We start from the raw sequence: 13438 nt of genomic DNA, 5'->3' as shown, positions 1-13438 counted from the left end.
TTTATTCTGATCAGAATCTGTTTGGAGCCGACATTGGGTGGTATGGGCGATACATCGACGACATACTCATTGTGTGGTCGGGCGATGTGTCGTCCATACCATCATTTGTTGCGATGCTCAATCAAAATGAGTTTAATTTACGTTTCACACACGCAACCTCACACAAAAGAATATCATTTTTAGATATCGAACTTACAGGCGATCCTATAACTGGCAAAGTAAACACCGCTATGTATAGGAAACCAACGGCAGGCAATACGGTTTTGCATGCTACTAGCCAACACCCCCGGCACACGATACAATCCATACCAGTAGGTGAATACATTAGATCAATCAGAGCATGCTCTACTCCAGAAGCTACACAACGCCAACTTGACAACACTGAACAGAGACTGAGGGACAGAGGTTACTCGCCACTCACTCTTAATAGAGCCAGAGGCATAGCAATGAACAAATCCAGAGATGATCTACTCAAAGATAGCAAAAGAAGCCATAACAACAGATTCAGTAAAGGAGTTTATTTCTGCACCCCCTATAGCAAGGAATTTACTAAGGTTAAAAACATCGTCCAGAAACATCTGGGCATTTTACGGCAAGATGAGGGCCTAGCAAGGGTCTTAGACGAAGGTTGCCATTTTGTCTCACGTAGAGGACCTTCGCTTGGTAGTTTACTCTCTCCGAGTTTATTCACAAGCACCAAGCATACTAAAAATCTTAGACCCAGCAAAAAGGTAGGCTTCACTCCATGTGGCAAACCACGGTGTGGTATGTGTAAATATACGGGAGTACACAAAACCTTTCACTCCAGTGACATGACCAAATCCTTCAATATTAACCATCACTTAAACTGTGAGTCGGATCATATTATTTACGTCATTCAGTGCACAGAATGCAACCTACAGTATGTAGGTTGCTCGATTACAAAACTTAAGGTCAGAATCGCAGAACATGTACAAAGTATCAAAAGTGCGGGTTTACAACTTTCTGGAGCTGCCAGGCATTTCTGTACCACTCATAATGGTAGCTTAAATTTTTTCAGTTGCTTTGCTATTGACAGAGTTCTGGAGCCCAAAAGAGGTGGCGATTGGAGAAGAGGGGTATTAAAAAGGGAGGCTGAATGGATTTTTAGACTAGGGACACGATCACCTTTTGGTCTCAACATCAGAAGTGATCTAATGTTTCTTTATTAATTTTCCATCCATTCCTTACCCATCTAATAATGTAGGGCGCTTTAATACACTGTTTGCGTTTTTTGACATGTGATATGCCCACTTTATTTATTTATTCATTCATTTATTCATTCATATAAGTCCATTCATTTACTTGCAGATTCTTCTTCTCCCCCCGGATTTTGATTCAGAACTCGGTTTCATTTCAGAACTCGGTTTATACTGCAGGCCTATATCCGCCAGCAATGCGTTCCAAGCTGGAACGCATCGCATTACATGGACTTAGTGTATAGTCCATTCATCTAGATCTCTGTCCTTGAGTGACACGCATGCTGCGTTTCACCTACCGGATGTGACGCACTACTGTTGATCCCCTCCAGATGCGTCCGCTGGTGACACGCATTATGCGTTCCATTAACCGGAAGTGACGCTTGTCGTTACTTCCGGTCCTGCCGTGTATTTACTAGGACTCATACCGATTTGCCACACACGCTGCAGCGTCTTGCAGCGCTATCTGTGCTTCCCCTGTTGTCCGGACCCTACGGGTGAGTGGCACCATATATATTTTCCTTTACACAAGTGGTCTTATGTAGAGTCTTTACTCCTCATATGTATTGTGTTATCATAGATGAACTTATGTCTGTATTGCATTTGTCTATTACAGAGACCTCTTGTCTCTTGGAGAATTTCCTACTATGGGAGTGATTATCTTCCTCTCCCTGTGATTATACAGACAAAAGGTACTATTCTATACAAGCAGCATATGGGGGTCTGCCTTACAATATGTGCCAATCTCTCCCCATACTACATATATACGGCTGTTTTTGTTTTTGTTTTTGTTTTCATACACATATAGCCATTGAGCCCATATTACACTTAGCATTTTGGTTACGATGTGAGTGTTTCATACATAGCCTAACATATGTGTTCCACTTATCATGGCTCAAGCATGTGGCTCACATACACAGTAGCATGTCTCTGATACTAATTCCTTTATTACTAATTTTATGTTTCATACATAGTTGCTTTGCATACACACATATATGGAGCCTAGGCTATACCTCATAAGTTGGTTGAGACGTGATTGTTTTCCATGTAGACAGGACATACTATGGCTCAAGCATGTGACTTGCATACTCAGCAGCACTTTTCTGTGACTAAGCCTATTGTTATTAATCTCCTGTTATGTATAGTTTTTAACCACCCTGTATGTACATACACTAATACCATGTTTGTCTTGTAACATTACTGTTTAGATGCCATGATTAAGGACCAGGTTAGGTCCGAAACGCGTCGGCTACTGTTTTAATGAATTTGGAAATAAAAAGAAATAATTTTTAACGTGAGCTGAAGGAATCTGGCTTGTTCTTCTTTACTACTTTTTCTGTGTTTTGGTCCCACTCCTGTTTTTTTCCCCTCATACAAAACTGATTCAAAATACTGAGCCAAATAGTGCAGTATGAAAGCAGCCTACCTATGTGTTTTTCCATCAGTTCTGCTATCTGTACTACATTAATCTTATAATAAAATTTTATATTAGGACATGGTTAGAGATGAGCGAACCTCAAACATGCTGGAGTCCATCCGAACCCGAACGATCGGCATTTGATTAGCTGGGGCTGCTTAAGTTAGATAAAGCTCTAAGGTTGTCTGGAAAACATGGATACAGCCAATGACTATATCCATGTTTTCCACATAGTCTTAGGGCTTTATCCAACTTCAGCAGCCACCGCTAATCAAATGCCGAAAGTTGGGGTTCGGATGGACTTGAGCATGCTCGAGGTTCGCTCATCTCTAGTAATGGTAGAAAAAAAAAATCTGGTAACCTGCATCTTGCATTTCAGCAACTTTTAGCCCACTGTGCAATACTTGTAATTACTTCAGAGACAAGCCATCACAGCACGGCCTGCCTGCTCAGCCAATCACTTGCTGCAGTGCTGTCATTCAGTCATTCATTGGCTAAGCAGACAGGTTCTTCTAAGATGGTTTATCCCTAAAGATACAAGTGGTGACCAGAAGGAGACTATAATTCCCTGTAATGCAAACTGCAGGGAAATCGGGTAGGAAAGTATGACACTCAGCATTTCAGTCATGCAACCCACATATTCCCTTCTACCACTACAGTAAGTACACAGGAGGCAGGCACTTAAAGTATAATACCCAGAGCCAGGGCATGACTGGTGCTAAAAAGCCTCACTAGCCCACAAATATACGCTATACCAAATCTCACTAGCCCACACACGCTATACCATGCAAAATAGAAGTGTATATTATGTGCAATGAATTTTGCCAATTAACAAAAAAGAAGAAAGAAAATAAAATAAAACTGAAACTTAAAACAACTATTCAAACAGGTACATCAGTAGCGGATTATAATGTAGGCAGTTCAGACGGCTGCCTGGGGCCAGGGGTTCCTGGAGGGCCCACAACTATCATACTGTAAGTGGCCACATCTAATATCACTGCAGCTGCACATTGCTCGGGGGCCCAACGGTGGGCCCCCAAGTGATGCGCTATGGGGGATACTATATGTGGGGGGGGGGGATATTAGGGGAGATTACTACAATGGGAGGCACTATCTACTGGGGGGGTAGTAGGGGAGATGGCTACTATAGAGGACACTATCTACTGATGTGGGAAACACTAGGGTAGATGCCTCTACTGCAGGGAGGGCTAGATAACAGGGGGATTACCTACAGTGGGATACCTATAACTTTGGGCGATACTGCATACTAGGAGCGTGCTAACTACCAAGGGGCGGGGAGTTACCTACAGGGGGATGACTGACAGGAGGAAAGGTGTTAGTGCTAACTAACAGGGGAATGCCTACATGGGGAATACTACATACTGAAGGGGAGTTACTTATAGCAAGTTAGGGAGAATACTTGGGGGGGGGGTAATACCTACTGAGGCCTACCTATACAGAGAGGCATAACTATAATACAGATGCAAAGAGAGAGACCTAGCTACTGTATGGGGGCAATAAAGATGTGAAAGATGATGGTGCATCAGTGAGGAGCCTAAAATGTTTGTCTGGCAGATTCTACAGGGACAACTTGTGGCTGGGAGAAGTTCTGGTCTAGGCAGATGAGAGAAGAAACCCCTTGGAATTCACTCAGAAAAGTAATAACTTACATGGTCTGCAGAGCCTTTGTAAAGCTGAATCTACAGTGGATCTTATTTAGTAGTGGTGGTGGTATTAGTCAGTATGTGGTGGCATTATTAATTATGTGGTGGTAATATTTGTCCCTTCTGGTGCAATACCTTTAAAACATAACATCTGTCTCCTCAAAAAAAAAAAAAACACACATGCACACACACTCACCTTTTTAAAGTTGTGCAAGCACATAGGCACAACTTCATAGTGGGCTTTGTATACTATTGAAAAGTGCATTGACCATGACTCTGTTATGTTTGAAAAAGGCTTTGTAGCATGTCCGAGCCTAAACGCATTGCTATTATTACCATTTCTTTCTTTACTAGATCTGCTTGAGCTCCAATGTGGTTAGTTGTCGCTGCAGTGCGGGAATGTTTTTGTGTACACACCATTTTTTCACCTGTGCTTGCCAACCCTAGAGGTTGTCACTTGTAAACTGGAACTATTTGTATTATTGGTACGGGTTTGGTCACTAACAGTATGGTAGTAATATTAGTGGTTATTGTGTGGCGGTAATAGGTGCCTCTTGTATACTGATATTATTGGTAATATCGGTCTCAGTATACAGGATTTGGTCGGTAACAGTGTGACATTAATATGTATGGTGATAATATTTGCTCTTTATATAATGGTGTTATTTGATATCTGTATTACTGTACTGTATTATTGTATCACAATTGTATCATGCATGAAAAATTGTCTTATCTAGGTGCATATCCTCCAGTAGTGGAGGGGGGAGAGGGATCTATCAAAAGTTTGCTATGGGGCCCACCCATTTCTAGTTACACCTCTGCTGCAGAGTAATATCACATTGCAGACTATGAGAGAATCCAGTACTGAATCTGGGCGGTGCAGTGTCACTGTGCAATGTGTTGAGGTGCCGGTCTGCACACAGCATGAGGTCCCCTATCCTGCTGCTCACACATGGTGCTTTTTTGCTGGACAGCTGTAATTAAACATATGGAGGACAGCTCACTGGCCAGAGTGCTGTGTGTTGAGAGCTCCTCTCAGTTATCAAGCTCTAGTGGTCTAGAACTGTCACAGCTGAGAGGAGGGGCCAGGGAACCAATGGCACTGTTTCTGGAAGAAAGCGGCTAGTTTTCTAATGCCGGATAACCATTTAAAACTGCTCTCACGATCTTTCATATAGGGTTGACAGAAGTTTTGAGGGCTTTTATAATATTAACATAAATAGGGGGACATTTATCAAGAGTCCTGCCCCCTTTTCCCCGGCTGGATTTACTAAGACCTGCTCTGAAGACCGGTTTATGCCTGTTTCCTGCTGTAGACCTTAATAAATCAAGAGCGGGAGGATGCTACACCTTCTCCTCACATTGTCACGCCCTTCCTGCCCACACGTCAAGCCAGGGGCAAGTGGGGAATATGGCTGATGTACACTATGGAAAAGGGGCAAATCTGTGATTCATGGTAAATCTTCCGCCCCACCCTCATATTTAAAAAAAACAAACAAAAAAAACACCTATTTTTTCTACCTCTTGGAAACTATATTTTTAGTGGGCGGAGTGCAATGTAAATGAGCATGACCATATTGGTCCATAAGATTTGCTATAATTGAAACCATTGAACTGACATAAATTGCATTGGCAATCTACACAAGCTCAGAGTTGGTGTAGATTTCATTGTGCGGCACATACCTACCATTGCACAGTGTCAGATTTATTAAGAGGCCGCAGCTCTTAATAAATCTGCTAAAACGAATGGCAGTGGGGAGTTTACTTAAGACTGGTGTGTGAAAAATTTCTCCTATTGATTTTTTTTTAAAATGTGTCAACTAAAAGAATAAGCATTTCTGATAACAAAACTGAAGGCATATTACCTATAAGGCCCAAATAAACAGAACAACAAAAATTAAGTGAATAATGAGGTGTGCATTTTACTATGTCCTGAACAGGGCACTATAACATTGTGCTCTCATTAGCTGTGTAGTAATGATTGCCCTGATAATAAATACCTATTCATCTATGGTTTTTATAGGACCAGAGATGGTAAATTATGCTACAGAATGAATTTGATGGACATGACATTTTTCAACCTCATCTACTCTGTAAGTATATAACCCTAACAGTAATGGATACAGTTCCCAACTGACTAGCAACACTTTTTAGCATAATGCACAAGTGAGATCTGTACGTGACGCACAGATAATAAACCTGTCTGGGAGGCATACACTCATTGGTTTGGTCCCATTGCCAGAAGCACACGTTGCAGCTTGTTAGAGACGGGATGTGATAATGGGAGGAAAAAAATACAATATCCTAGAAGTCAGTCATTCTTTTATGCTGCCAGCTCCTTTTGATTTTGCTAAAGGCACCTAGAATCACAGAACATATAAGATACATGAAAAATAATAAAATACGTTTCAGAAGTATATTTTAAAGCATTCTTACATTAGCATTTGTTTTTTTCTTTAGATTGAGTTGTAGCTGCCATAATTCTAGTACATGTGCTCCAGTTGAAGTGGTTATCAGGCTTGGAAAAACATGGAGGCTTCCAGAAACAGCACCACTGTTGCCCTCAGTTTAAGTGTGGTTTTCCAGCTTAGCCCCATTGAAGTGAATACCATACATGACCTGAGGACAGGTGTTTTTGCAAGAAAATAGCTGTGTTTTTACTAATCCTGCATAATAACCCTTTATAGCTCCTAATGCAGAAGATAGTGAATCTGTCAGCTACATTTTATGTTTCAAACTGATGACACTGTTAGAAGAAGGAGACCCATGGTACCTTTCATATATTCATCTATGCTTCCTACTTTATTGTCAGTTAGTTGACAAAAAATGTATACCTGATCCAGGTGACGTCAGGAAGACCCAACAGCGTCCCTGGTAACCAGCGGTGCAACAGGCTCATGTCACTGGCCGGGAGATACAGGACTCAGGAGCTGCATTTCTGTGGGGTTGACTAGCAGGTGTTCCTACCAGTCGTCCCCAGGCTCAACATGTGTATATAATTGGGATTCAGGAGGCTGGTCCAATTAGGTGCTCGACTGGGCTCCTGACCTACTATAAGTTATCCCCAGTGTGAGCAGCAGACACTGGCTATTGAGTAATGCTCTGTCTGCTAGTTCCTGTTCCCTGCTGTTTTTCTGTCTCCTGTGACCTTTGGCTTTTGTTCCCTGACTTCCCTGACCTTTCCACCTGACTACCCCTTACAATTCAGATTTTGTACCTTTGCTGCCCACCATTGCCGACTCAGGTTCAACCTAGGGAAACCCTACTGCGTTAATCCAGGGGAAGGCTAAAACCCCCATGAGGCAGACAACAATCGCCCCACCACAGGGAGAAAACTCCCTCCCGACTCCAGTGGTAACCAGAATAATCCCTGGATCAACGTATCACCGGAAATCTAATGCCCATAACTTTTAATGTTATATTTTTTTTCAAGAAAAGCATCTAGGTCTCCCTTAAACTTATTTAATGAATCGGCTATGACAACATCATGTGGCAGAGAGTTCTACAGTCTTACCGCTCGTACAGTAAAGAACCTGCGTCAATGCTGTTGGTGAAATCTTCTTTCCTTTAGACGTAGAGGATGCCCCCTTGTCATGGTTACAGACCTAGGAGTAAAAAGACCCCTACAAAGACCTCTGTACTGTCCATTCATATATTTGTACATTGTGATCAGATCGCCCCTAAGACTTCTTTTTTCTAGCGTAAATAACCCCAAGCTTAATAACCTGTCCTGGTACTGTAACCCACCCATTCCCTTAATGACCTTTGTTGCGCTCTCTCTGCACCCGCTCCCCAGCTCAGCCGTGTTCTTCTTATAAACCGGTGCCCAAACTGTACACAGTATTCCATATGTGGTCTGACCAGTGATTTATAAAGAGGCAAAACTATGTTCTCATCCTTAGCATCTATACCTCTTTTGATGCATCCCATTATTTTATTAGCCTTGGCAGCTGCTGCCTGGCATTGATCACTAAAATTGAGTTTACTGTCCACTAATACCCCCAGGTCCTTTTCGGAAGTAGTTTTACCCAGTGCTTTATTATTTAGCACATAACTGAACTTATTATTTCTACGGCCCAAATGCATAACCTTACATTTATCCACATTAAACTTAATTTGCCATTTTACTGCCCAAGCCTCTAGCTTCTCAAAATCCCTCTGTAATATATTATCCTCCTCTGTGCTGATTACTCTACCCAGTTTAGTATTATCTGCAAAAATGGAGATTCTACTCTGTAGCCTCTCTATAAGATTATTAATAAAAATATTAAAAAGAATTGGACCCAACACTGCCCCCTGTGGTACCCCACTAGTAACAAAAACCCAATCTGAATATGTTTCATTAATGACCACCCTCTGTTTTCTGTCACACAACCAGTTACTTACCCATTTGCATACATTTTCCTAGAGTCCCAGCGTCCTCATTTTGTAGATTAACCTTTCAAGTGGCACAGTATCAAATCCCTTTGAAAAGTCCAGATACACAACATTCACAGCCTCCCCCAGGTCAAGGCTATAACTTACCTCTTCATAGAAGCCGATCAGATTAGTCTGGCAGGATTGATCCCTCATAATTCCATGCTGATGCTGCGTCATAAGATTATTTTCATTAAGATACTCCAGTATAGCATCTCTTACAAACCCCTCAAATACTTTACCTACTATAGATGTTAGACTTACGGGCCTGTAGTTTCCAGCATCACTCTTTGACCACTTCTTGAATATTGGTACCACATTAGCTATGCGCCAGTCCTGTGGAACAATCCCTGTCGTTATAGAATCTTTAAATATTAGGAATATTGGTGTGTCTTACACAGTACTTAAAAACTCTAGGATGGATACCTTCTGGGCCCGGTGACTTATGGATTTTAATGTTTTAAGGCGTCTCCAAAAACCCTCTTCCCTTCCTGGAGCTGCAGGTTTCTGCGTCCCAGTTTATATTTGGGCAGTTAAAGTCCCCCATAATAATGACTTCCCCCTGCTTCACTGCCGCATCTATTTGTCTTATAAGGAGATTTTCTGATTCTTCCACTATACTTGGAGCTTTATAACTCACTCTTTTTTTTTTATTCTTTGTCCCTCCCCTTATTTCTACCCAAAGTGACTCCACATTATCATCACTTATATCCTCCCGCAGAATGGGCATAAGGCAGGATTTAACATATATGCAGACCCCTTCCCCTTTCTCATTTTTACGGTCATTTCTGAATAGACTATAACCCTGGATTTTAACGGCCCAGTCATAGCTCTCATCCAGCCATGTCTCGCTTATCCCTACTATTTCATATTTTTCTTCAACCACTATGAGCTCTAATTCCTCAGCTTTGTTAGTGAGGCTTTGAGCATTTGTATACATGCATTTAATATGTTTGTCCATATTCCCTCTCTTTGTGTTTGTTTGTATGTGTTTTGTGTGACACCTTTTACCAGTGTAGAGACCGTCTTCGTGGTTGTCTTCAGCCGCCTAGAGCTGTCAGTAGCAAGTAGGCAGGGACAGTGGTGGGAACAGCTTAGGGCTCACTGTCTCTCCCGTCTCTCCTGTCTATTTCACCTGTGCTATTGACCGTAGTTAACGTATTAATTATAAACCATGAAGACATCAAGGCATTAAATGGACACTGTCATTTCATGCATCTTCCCTTCATATATTTCAATCTGCTTTCCACTGTCAGTTGTCATGGGATTCTGTAACAGAAGGACCCAGGACAAATCACAGGAAGGGGGTCAGGGTTTACCATGTGCTATGGGCAGGAGAGAGGGAGAGAATTCAGGAAAACCTGAGCTGTGTACCTGCAAGCTGACCCACCCTTGGAGATATTATACAAAGGTACATTAAGGCATCCCTCTCATGACCGACCGCCTATAATACCCACTGGTGCATTACACCTCTTCACTGCTGCTGCTTCATGCATTTTTGCACAAACAGCACTTGCAAATGTATTGCATCAGTAACCCCCTCACCCCTTCACATACCATTTATAGTACTGTACTGTTTAAATCACCCCCAGCAGAGTCAGCTTTAGTGCACTATTTCATGGCATAGCAGTAAAGACTGAGGGATGTGTTGCGCTGTGCTATGACTGGCTAGGCAACTAAGAAGGGAGGAAGTGCCTGTGTGTGCTACTGGCAAACTGCCCAATTCTGGTCCTTCCCTTTGAAATATAGAGAATAAATAATAGCTGTGCACTATGGAGGGGTTCTCAGGGGCTTATTAACAGCAGTGGGGCCAATTGAAACCCCCTGTGACCACTGTAAAGGGTCAATCCAACAAAATCAGGGTCCCCCAGACGCAGCTTTTTTTGTGGCGTTTTTCTGGCCTCCAAAAAAGGGCAGAAAAATTGCTAAAGATTATCTTGGCGTATTTTCTGGCGTTTTTGTATTCAGATGTGATTGGCTTTTTTGTGCCTTTGATGTCTTTGACACAAATAGTAGAACTTCAATCGAAACTCTATGGGAGAAAAACACCACAGTTTGCAGAAAAAAATGCCTTACTCTCAGTATGCTGCGTTTTAGAAAAACTACCACAGAGCCAAAAATGCCACACAAAAACGCCAAGTAAATATGACATTTTATAAAATTCTGTTGTGTCATAGATAACATATTGCTGCTTAGTTTACGCAAAAAAAAAAAAAAAAACTCCATGGTGTTTTTTTTTTTTTTTGCCTTTTGGAAACCAGCCTCAAGCAGGTTTGAAAAAATCTTTTGAAATGACAGCTATACTTTAATTAAAACTGTGAATGTGAAGCTACAAGATTAACTGCAGCACTATCCTAAGAGATGCATTGTTTCCATATGATTTTAAAAAAGGGCTGCTTACTCTCTGGAACACAAGGTGTTAACACAAAAATGTGTATTTTTGGAAGACAACTTTCCTTTAAATGATGAGACACTGCTGGTTACGGTAATAGGGAATTTGCAATGAAGGCAAGGACAAGCAATTATACTCTGGCTGGGCCCCACTGGACAAAAAGTGATTTACTTGAAAGCTGTCTTTGCACTGGGTAAATGCTCCTGTTATAGGCTGCTCAGTCTGTGACAGCTTTCCAGATGTCAATCAAATTATCATCTATTTACAGTTGATTTGGTGGTGTCATTTGCAATATTCCCTTCGTTTCTGATGAAATTGGAAGGGTGGATTTTGCTGCAGTTTGCCCTGGCACTCCAGTGGGCAAACTGCTCTTTGCAAATGTCATGTGTCCGCTTATCAGCAGTCCAAGGGGAGTGCTCTTCCATCCGGCTGACTGAATCACTACCAGATGTAAATCTCTCAACTGTCAGGGGAGGAGTATGGCAAATTTTAATGTAGTTCAAGATACTCAGTTTACATCAGTGCTCAAGGTGCGACTTTACCCAGGCTAGCAATTTTTGTATAGCAATGAGTGCTTATTAAACACTGTGAGAAGCAAAGGCTAGTTAAACGTTATTTTAAATGGTCCGACCACTTACAAAAAAAAAATCTGATTACATTTTTGCTAATTTAATGTTATGCTACCATAAAATTACAAGCTTTTTTATTTGCCTGTGCATTACAATGAAATGTCAAAGCCCAAATGCCTTACAAAAATGATCTTAACAACAACTTCAATGAATTGTATGGCATAAGTCTACAAATCAGACTGCTTCCAAAATCCTGCTGCATTTATTCAACACTAAAGAAAGTCATCTCTGAAAATGACATTGTATTTTTTCAAGGTACAATCTAGACATTATATTGAAAACTGGTTTTAGATATACAACATACTTGACTGGTTAAAACAATGCCGAGCATTATCTATAGCAACAATAATGGTCTGCATCCACTATGTTATTTGTGATAATCATGTCTATGAGAGACTTGTATTGCTCATACTGATCATCCTGATCCATGAACACATCATCAGAAAAACTGAATTACCGGAACAATGGTGTCCATACTGTCTCCACACTGTTCCTTAAAGGTAAATCAAAGCAGCAGAAGCAGTGCAGTACTTAGTGTGACTTCTTTGTTGTGCTGCCGTTGATTCTTCTTTATCTGCTCATGTTGTACCTTGCATCAGTTCTCCCTCCCACATGCCATAGATAGTGTCTCCCATTAGTGCCAGCATGATCAGTCCAGTGTACTTTCACCAGCACTAATCATACATAGTAGTGAGGAGCAGGTGCTGAACAGTGATTGACCAGACATCTAAAGGAAAGGAAGTACCTAAGTTTGTTTTTATGGCAAACAACCCATTTCTGGTCCCAACCCCTGAAATGGAGAGAATGAGAAATAGCTGTGCACCCTAAAAGAGTATGTCAGGGGATCAATAATAACTGTAAGAATCCAAAATCACCTTGTCAACACTTTGAAGGGTCAATCTAACAAAAACTGATTTTTACAATTGTTTGAAACAATGGGTATGGTTTGAAGTGATTATCCAAGTTTTAATCCCATTAAAAGGACAGCCATCAATATTATTGTAAAATAAAATAAAGGTGTCAACTGTTCCAGGTGTTGCTTTGAAATACTAGTGGTCCCTATTGCTGCCTCTCACTTACTATGGTGATGATTCCAGTATATACATGCAGTGTTGGACTGGACTAACATTAAAACACTTTAGATGTGCCTCGAAAGAGAACCACTAAAGGTGGACTATACCAACAGCGCACCCAAAAAGGGCCAGAAGACCCAAAACACACCTAAGTGTTTCCCATTTTCTAAAATATAACTTTTAATCAGCTTCCACTAATAAAATTTGTAATAGTATATTTTTGCTCACTTAAAAACACACCCCTACTGTCCTTTAGAAAATAATATGTACATCCCTATTGGCTATAGTGTCATTCAGATAGCTGCAGACTCCTGACTCACTTCAAATAATATATATATAATATATTTTTTAGGACAGTTAAGAGGATATTATCAAAATAGTAACTGCATACCCCCTCAACTAGTTTCACCCACTCATGGGCATCATCAGGAGCCCTCCTCCTGAGCTGCAGTTATTACTGGGTAGTACTAGCTTTTTATCCAATGTTTTCAGAGATTCTAGACAATCAAAAATTAGTAGTTGTTTAGTAGTTTAATTTAGCATTGATCCTGTGAAATTAGTAACATTATACTTTGTATTTTAGAATTTTAAATTATTGCATTGTGGGAACATAGATGGTGTCGGCAATAT

At 41.0% G+C, this 13438-nt stretch overlaps 1 protein-coding gene and 1 long non-coding RNA gene across 3 annotated transcripts in view; one reads left to right on the top strand and one right to left on the bottom strand.

Moving 5' to 3' along the window:
* BNC2 (basonuclin zinc finger protein 2) overlaps nt 1-13438 on the bottom strand; it is a 496569-nt gene that overhangs the window by 360440 nt on the left and 122691 nt on the right. The gene's annotated exons all lie outside the window — the stretch shown is intronic.
* On the top strand, nt 1663-2475 carry LOC138787153 (uncharacterized). The gene is made up of 3 exons (XR_011362311.1): nt 1663-1714; nt 1834-1909; nt 2426-2475. It is a non-coding gene; the product is annotated as an uncharacterized lncRNA (long non-coding RNA).

Source organism: Dendropsophus ebraccatus, chromosome 3 (genome assembly GCF_027789765.1).
Source record: "Dendropsophus ebraccatus isolate aDenEbr1 chromosome 3, aDenEbr1.pat, whole genome shotgun sequence".
In the NCBI taxonomy this organism is placed as follows: Eukaryota; Metazoa; Chordata; class Amphibia; order Anura; family Hylidae; genus Dendropsophus; species Dendropsophus ebraccatus.
The sequence above is the reverse complement of the archived record's forward strand: the minus strand, read 5'-3'. Positions and strand labels throughout refer to the sequence as shown.